Raw genomic sequence first — 8,546 nt, forward strand, 5'->3', positions numbered from 1 at the left:
TGGGGCAGACCGCGGTTCTCAGGAAGAGCACAGGAGGCCAGGAGGCCCTAGCTGTGCCTGGAGCACGGCCACCACCTGGATGTCAGGAAACCTCAGTGCAGAAGGCACGGAGGAGCGGCTCCCGACACAGGCCGGGTGTCCCTGAGTGGGAGACTCGGAACACGCCTGGGTGCACAGACGACCTGGCCCTTCCACCCACCGCAGGCCTTCCGCTGTCCCCAAACTCTGAAGGGAGGGCTCGTGACATGGGACTCAACATTAGACACACCGGTCAGTTGGACCCCAACACAGAAAGGACCCATGCTGACCATGGCACAGAACTAAACTGGGGCCCACGTACCAGGTGATGCTGATCTGGGGGTCCAGGTAATTGAGCTTGGATGTGCCCAGGTCCACCTGCTTGCTCTCCTTGTCTGTGGCCTGCGTGCTCGGTGTCAGGAGCTGCTCCTCCAGTCTCTGCAGCAGCCTCTCCGTCTTCTGCAAGAAGCTGGAGAGAGAGGCCACATCTCCGTCCTGCACCGGAAGCTCCGGCAGCACCAGCTCACTAGCAGGGAGTGAGTGCAGTGACCAGGGAGGCCAGTGCTTCTCCCAAGAGGTGGGGAAGCCCCAGCAGGCTGGAGCCCTGGGCAGGAGAAAGGGAGCCCACCCGTACCTGACGCCCCAGAAAGCAGGTCTGCACACATGGACAGTCACACCACCCAACTGTCACGAATGCTGCTCTGCACCCAAGACACCTGTCGTGAAAACACCGCACGGTTAAGAACCGTAGCCGCAGGGATCGGGGAGAAAGGGACATTGACCAGCAGGGACAAGGAACCTGAACAAGTGAGCACAGACAAGACACTGGTGAGATAGACACCCAGGGACACAAACCAGGACCGACTCAGGGAGACATGAGTCGGTGAGGTGACTGAGTCCCCCAAAGGAGAGCCCGGCCCAGACAACTTCACTCTGAACTCTTGACATGTTTAAAGAAGAGTTAACACCGAGTCTTCACGAACTTTCACAAAATGAGGAAGAAACGCTTCCTTTCTTATGAGACCAGCACTGCCTGGCACTAAAGCTAAGACCACAGGGGAACCACAAAGCGTTGGCCTCAACACAGTGCTAGCGACGCAACCCACTCCGCGCCAGCTGGAGAAAGACCACAGTCACCTCCACAGATGACACCGTCTGTGGAGGAAACAAACCTCTGCCAACTAGGGACAGCAGGAGGCATCCTCGCCCTGATGAAGGCAGCTAAGGAGCCCACTGCTGACACTGTCCCGAAGGCGAGTGAATCCCCCAGGACTCTCTCACCTGTGTCAGCACTGTGCTGGAGTCCAGTCAGTGATCAGCCCGGAGGGAAGAAGTAAAGGGTCTCCACCTGCACGTGGCACCATCGAAAATCCTGAAGAATCCACTAAAAACACTGGCGCCAGCAGAGCAGCTCAGCAGCCACAAGACAGGAGTAATCATCAAACATAGGCCGACTTCTACACGGAAATGTGGGGACAGTCACAGCAGGCCTGGCCACCTAGGTGTCAGGAGGGTCCCTATCACCCTGATGTGCGTGATGTGCTGAGCCTAAACTTGCACAAGCGAAAAGGTCCCAAGTCTGGTCTGCTGTGTGCCAGGCAGAGGAGCCCACATAACCAGCCCCAGGAGCGCTGGCACTGAGGCCCTAACGGGCTCCCCTGGTGACATTTCACGTGCTGTCACAGCTCGCAGGAGAGAAACCAGCACATCCATGTGACTCCAGGAGCCCAGGTCTGTCCCCTTTGCTGGTTTGTCTGCACCCTTTCACTAAGTCATAGCCGTGGCTCTGCTGACACTGTACTTTCTAAAACCACAAAATCATGACTGGAGAGAATGCCAGGGAGTTGAAGTTCACAGTCACCCATCCTGACTCCGAGGGGCTGGACCCTCAAGACACTCACTTTTGGACCTGCCGTCCTCCCTGGACTCATGGTCCACCCTCGCCTTCCTTAGCTCCACCTGGGCCTCGGCCACCTGCTGCTGCTTTGCCTTGCTCTGCAAGGAAGAGGGACCCCATCAGGGCTACTCCTGTCCCCAACTGGACCACCCCAGGGACCACCGTCCACAGGCTGCTGACCCCAGCGCCCTGAAAAGGCCCAGCTGAGCCAGCCCTGACAGGTCACTGTGGCCAGGGACAGGGTGAGGCCCAGAGGCCCCACACGTACCACCTGCCCTACCGGCCCCCTGCTCATTGACCTTCCTAGACCAGAACTCTTTCCACACCAGGCCATGCTAGTCCCAGCCACTGGCCCTCCCCTTGCTGGTTCTCCCCTCAGCACCTGGCCCTGGGCGGCCTGATTCACAGGAGTACCAAGCAGCCCCCACGGTGGGCTTCTGTGTTCATGCTCACCTTTGACTAGAGATTCTGCATCAACTTTGAAGGTCTTGAAAGTTGCCCGCTGATGGCTGCAGAGAATAGCCATGACTTGGTTCACTTGGCTGTAGGACAGAACCTTGGTGGCCATGCTGTCTTCAGCTGACACATGGGAGTGGCCACAGGCCAACAGGGGTGACCAGTGCTCCTGTCAGCACTTCACATGGCAGCCCTCCCCTCGCATGAGGCCTGGGATCAGCTGAGGAGCCTGCCTAAGGGGCCCATAAACCAGGGCAGAGCTGGGTGTGAGCAGATGATCACCACCAACCAGGCATCGGGATGCTGCCCAGGAGCCTCCACCGAGGGGCCCAGAGTGCAGGTGGGCGGGGGCAGTAGGGCCGGTACTTAAAATCTGACTGCTGAGCAGACACTGGGCAGGGGGCCCAACTGCAGCTGTGGGGCTGTCACAGACAAGGGAGTGCTGGGCCGAGGCAGCCCCGGGGAGACCTGGCCATAGCCCAGAGCAGTGGGCCCTGAGGAAGGGCCCGGAGGATGCCTGGGTCCCCAGGGCACATCCTTGACCCTACTTGGCCCAGAGCTGGATGGTCCCTTCAGGCCAGGTGGGCTGCACTCCTCCCCAGACCAGTCACCTCTAGTCAGGGCACACAGCTGCTCCTGCAGCCTGGCGCTGGTGCTGTAGGTCCAGAGCACCTTGGCCTTCAGGCCACCCGTCAGGCCCTGAAGGTGCTTGTTCAGGCTGGTAGTCTGGACACTGGGAGGGTAGGGGTCTAGAATCATGGTTTCCTACAGGGCCATATCCTAAACATCTTCCAGCCTCCCATCCTGAACGTCCAGGAGGAAGGATTGGGATTTGGGGGGGCTGGGACAAGGGCGACCCTCAGCCTTCTTGTGCAACAGGACGTGCTAGAGCCAGCGCTCGGGCTCATGCCGCTGTCAGACTGGCCATCTGGACACAGGCCGAGCCGCCCGGGGTCCCTGGTCCCTCCAGTGGACACGGCATTAGGGAGCGCAGGCTCAGTCAGTCTGTCAGAGAGGGCACCCCAGGCCCGCGTTCTCTGTGAACAGCTGCACGTTCCTGTACACCTGCGGCAGACGGTGCAGAGAGGATGCGGCCCACAGGAGCAAGGACCTGAAGGCATGTTCGCAGGCGGGGAACCCAGAGGCAGCTGGGCTGGTTTTCTCTTAGGCAGTCTGAGCACACGACCTCCTGCAGGGTCACTCAGCCCCAGTTGCTCCACTGGGTCAGTCACAAGGCTGCCACTGGCTCCCACCCTCCTCCCTCCACTATCCCACTGGGCTCCTCCCAGGCAACCCCAGGTCCCCAGCCTGCGCTCCTGACGCTCCAGGGCCCCAAGGCCCATTTGTCCAGTTTCCTCCACCAGCCACTTCCAGGAGAGGGAACCACTTCCTCCCGGAGAGGCCAGTCCTGCCATGAGAGCCCTTTGTGGGCTGTGCCTGTGCACCCTTTCCTCCAGGCCTTCTCGGGGAGCGCCACGGCCTCCCAGCTGCATCGGCCCAGACCCTCTCTCCAGCAGACACGCTGCCCTCCAGCATGGGGCACGTCCCATACAGCACTCTGTGAACCTCGCTCGGCTGGACACCAGGGGACCAGCTACAAGTGACCAGCTTGGCCCTCACTCTGCAGACACGGAGGGAGACCCAACACCAGGTCTTCTCATCCTCCCAACAACCGGCAGAGGTGGCTGGTGACGGCATTACTGCCCGAGAGGCCCCTAGAGCACTTCCTCTTGCGCCCCCCGGCCCCACCCCCACCCCCGCCATGTGAGGACACAGCAAGAGGGCGCCTGTAATTAGTTATGACGTGGCCACAGTGGGGTTGCATGGGTTCTAATCCAACATGACTATCCTCACAGAAGAGAACAGACACAGGCAGGAGACAGCCGTGTGAGGATGGAGGCGGAGGCTGGAATGACACTGCATCCAGCCAAGATGCCAAGGACGGAGGGGGCACCTCCAGATGCCGGGGGCACAAAGAGCTCTGCCCAGAGTCTCCGAGGGAGCTTAGCCCTGCCAACACCCTGTCTCAGAATCCCGGCCTCAGGACTGTGCTGTGGCACCTGTTCCAGCGACCTGGGCTGACACCGTGAGTGCACGTCCCCCCTCAAGAACCCCTCGCACAGCAGGCTTTGCCCCCAGCAGGACAGGGCTCGGCACACAGGCCCACACGTGTTTCTTTCAGGCCCCTAATGACTCAGGCAAACAGGGAGAGCACCCAGAGCTAAAGGGCAAGTGCTGAGGCATGAGACCCACAGGTCTTCACATCTGGGGCCCTGCGGCCCCACGGGAACACTCAGGCTTCTCCACGGGCACTCTGTTGCAGTAGCAGATCGAGTCCTTTCCCAGGAAGTCGAATCCCACACACGCTGGCAGCCTTCAGTCTCTAGGTGCAGCTGGGAATGCTCCACGGAGAGGGAGCAGCAGCCCACCGTGTCCACAGTCTCAGCCTCCTCCTCATTCCTGGCCCTCAGTGCCAGCCAGTGAAGTTGGCTCAGTCAGGGGCATGGTGCGTGTGCATGTGCGCACACGCATACACACACAGACACACACATGCACATATGGGCAGGGGTGCGCACACAGGCACATGCCCCTCCGTCAGCCCAAGGTTCCAGCTCAGGACACAGATGTCCTGCCATCCCCACAGCTGCCCATCCAGCCAGGTCTCTGAGGAGTGTTTCTAGGAACAGCAGCCAAGAAAGCCTGGGAGCCCCACCTTGTCAACGAAATAAAGGGCCACTGCCCACTGTCACTTCATCTCCCATGACTTCTCGTCTGCCCAATACGGACAGCGGATCTGGCCCACAACCCTTTTCAGGCGTCGAACCACTTTGTACTTCTGCCAGTCTTTCTCGCCCTAAATGAAGAGAATAGCAAAGAAAACCCTCTGCACTCCTGTTAAATCAAGGGAACTGTTGACCCCCAGCCCCCCAGGAGTTGGGGTCCCTGGGGACCTCTGCCATCTGTACCCCTGCTGGGCAGGGGCAGGGGCAGGGCTGGGAGTAGAGTCTAAACTCAGTAACTTTAGAGTGTAAAATTTAAAGTCCTGTGTGTTTTTTTAAGAAAAGTGGCTGTGGGGCACAATACAATTTTAAAATTGGCTTGTTAATTCCCGCCAATTTCAGGCCTGAGAAGGCACTGGCCTCCTGCCCACCCCACCAGCGGACCCTAGTGGATGGCGTGGCCCCAGCCGAGTGCATAGGGCAAGGAGCCCAGGCACTGGCCTCACCTTGAGCTTGGAGCTCAGGTTCAGCATGAGGTGCTTGATGGAGTTGTCGATGTTCTCCGTCCACGCCACCAGCCACGTGACCGTGTGATTACTGCGCACCTCCTTCCACAGGTGGCCTGCCAGGGGCTCGGGGATTTTTGAGTCCCTGCAGCAGAGGAGTGACCCAAGCACAGCAATGTCAGGATGTTGTTCTTGTTCTCTGAATGACCCTCCTGAGTGACTGGTGCTATGTGTGCAGGTCAGGGGGCAGGTCAGCCTGAGTCTCATCCCAGGGCTGCCCACCTGGCTTCCCAGACCACACCCCATGGTGCCACCTCTTCCTTCCTCAGCTCTTGCACTGCCAGGCATGTGGCAGGTCATTCAGAGCTGTCCCAGTGCAGGAAGACCAGGGCGGCCACACATGCACACAGGCCCAGCCTGGACAGCAGCTTGGCCACACTACCTGCAGGTGCAGCACAGATACCACCAAGGAGCGTAGCCCCTGCACTCACTGGAACCTTCCTACAATCAGTTCCAAACATGTTATTACACTATCTCAGAAATTTGAACTATGGAAAAATACATTGGAAACATGCAGACAAATGTTCCGGGTGGGGTGGGACCTCACACAAGAGCCACACCTATGGGCACAGTGACACTCCGAGATGTGCCCAGTGTGGGACATGTTTTAACCCCCCTCCCCCTACAGGTAGTCAGGGTCAAACAGGAATCAGCCCGTGGCCACACATCTGCTGCAGTTGATGGTCATGTGCTCGGGCAGGACTCTTCTCTTCAACATCCCCATCTTGGGGTGGTCGCCATGGCCCCAGAACAAGTCAGGGGGCTCGGTCTTGAAGTTGTCTATTTCCTCACGGTGTCCAGTCTAACATGCAGTAACCAAACTCCTGCTGAAGCTTTTCTGCCTCTTCCTTCAGCTTCTGTGTGAAGAGAATGCGACACAGACATCAGTGGTGGAGAGAGACCTCAGCACCCAGGGCTGGCCTGGACCTGGCCCCACCTGGCTGGGCTGGCTGGGCTGTGAAGGCCCCAAGGCCAGGCACGCCCATGGCCACCCTGAACCCACATCCACCACGCAGACCTGTCTGAGGCCCCTTAGCTACAGCTGAATTCCTGGGACTCGACTAGCAGAATCCCACACACAGCGGATTGTGAGACCACAGGGTCGGTCACTCGGCCTGCATGTGACAGTGCCTCCCACCCCAAGGCCCCAGGATCCTGGAGCACACTGAGCCCTGGCCTGGCCACTTGGCGCCCATGGCAGGCTGACCTGCTTCTCCACCTTGGGCAGGGCCTTCTGTGCTGTGGCTTTGTCCATGACATTCTGTGGACCTCTGTGAAGTTGCACTTGTGCAGGTGCCTGATTACTTTCCTCTCTTCTGCTGTCATTTCCTGCCCAAAACCAGACCAGGAATGTTCATGATAGGACAACACTGATGTCAGTCACACAGGCAGAAGGGACCCCCCCCACCCTCGAGACCCCATTCCACAGGGACAGGCGTGACATCCTGGGAGCAAGAGGAATAGACTCTGGCAGAGAGCACCAAAACGTGGCCACCAAGCTCTTCACAAGGCTGAGAGACAGCAGCCGATGGTGTGACAGGTTCAGGACAATTGCCCAGTCGCCCACAGTACGTACCTTTCACCAGTCACAAGAAGTTATTTTGGAAAACTTTAGTAGTATATTCATGATCCAACTTTTTCTCATAAAATGTGGCAAACTCCTCAGCTGCTAAGATCAACTTCATGGGCTTTCCTGTGGACAGAAGACACCAGAGGCAGGGAGCCCACACCTCCTCCTCACACAGCACGTCAGAAACCAGGCTTCCTGGTCTTTTTTTTTTTTTTTTTTAAGTCTTCACCCAAGGATATGTTTCCATTGATTTTTAGAGAGAGATGAAGGGAGAGAAAAACATCGATGTGAGAAACGTTGATCAGTTGCCTCCCGCACGACCTTGACCAGGGGTTGAATCTGGCAGGTGTCCACAGCTGCCTTTACTCACGTCTTTCCTGCTTTAACATTTTCTTTTGCTGCTATACCTACATGGAAATTTATGGTCAACAATTTTAAAACACATTTTCCACATAATTACTGAAGCAAAATAAAAGTTAATGCTTCAGCCCGGCCAGGTGTGGCTCGGCAGTTGGGCATCAACCTAGGATCCAGGAGATTGAGGTTCAATCCCCGGTCTGGGCACATGCCCAGGTTTCGGGCTCGATCCCCAGTGGGAGGTGTGCAGGAGGTGGCCGATCAATGACTCTCTCATCATTGATGTTTCTCTCTCTCCCTCTCCCTTCTTCTCTCTGAAACCAATAAAGACATATATTTTTTAAAAGTTAGTGCTTCAAAGCAGAGACCTGAGTTAATGTAGGTGCTGTAACCTTTAAACACCACCACCTCCTGGCCCACTGACTCCCTGTGTGTTACTGTGGAGCAAGCAGGTATCACAGAGATGCTTCCAGTGGCCCAGTGGCTACAGCAGGCGATGTGCTGTTCACAATGAAACTCTTTCAACTTCTGTGTTTGAAAATTTATAACCAAGTGTTGGGAAAATAAATACATACTAGTTTGATATTTACAGAAAAGGCACTCATGATACAACAGCACAATTCTCAGAATAGCTTCTCAGGAGGACAGAGGATACTCCATGAATAGCCAAGGCCCAAGGACTCAGCTCCCGCCCAGCTCAGTCTGTCCACGTAGGCCCAGCTCCTGGCCCAGGCCTCCCTGGCTGCCCACCTCCTGCCTACCTGGATCTCAAAGGACAGTGGGTGCTAAGGGCTGGATCGGGCACAGTGTGCCATCAGTAAGGCCCCGCCTGCAGCACTCCTGTCCCTACGGCTACCCACACAGTTCCAGCTGCACAGCCAGTCACGGAGTTTACTTCTGGCTCAGAGAAGCAGATGCTAAACCAAAAATTCCACCAACAGCCCTGCCCAGTTTGGCTTTGT

General features: G+C 57.4%; 1 long non-coding RNA gene across 1 annotated transcript; it reads right to left on the bottom strand.

The window, feature by feature from the left end:
* Nucleotides 1-127: 127 nt before the first annotated feature.
* LOC308547042 lies at nucleotides 128-7,969 on the bottom strand. Its single transcript, XR_013997436.1, has 3 exons — nucleotides 7,234-7,969; nucleotides 6,865-6,986; nucleotides 128-6,514 (listed from the first exon to the last, which is right to left on the bottom strand). It is a non-coding gene; the product is annotated as an uncharacterized lncRNA (long non-coding RNA).
* Between the last annotated feature and the right edge of the window lie 577 nt (nucleotides 7,970-8,546).

This window comes from Miniopterus schreibersii, assembly GCF_964146895.1.
Source record: "Miniopterus schreibersii genome assembly, chromosome: 17".
Taxonomy (NCBI): Eukaryota; Metazoa; Chordata; class Mammalia; order Chiroptera; family Miniopteridae; genus Miniopterus; species Miniopterus schreibersii.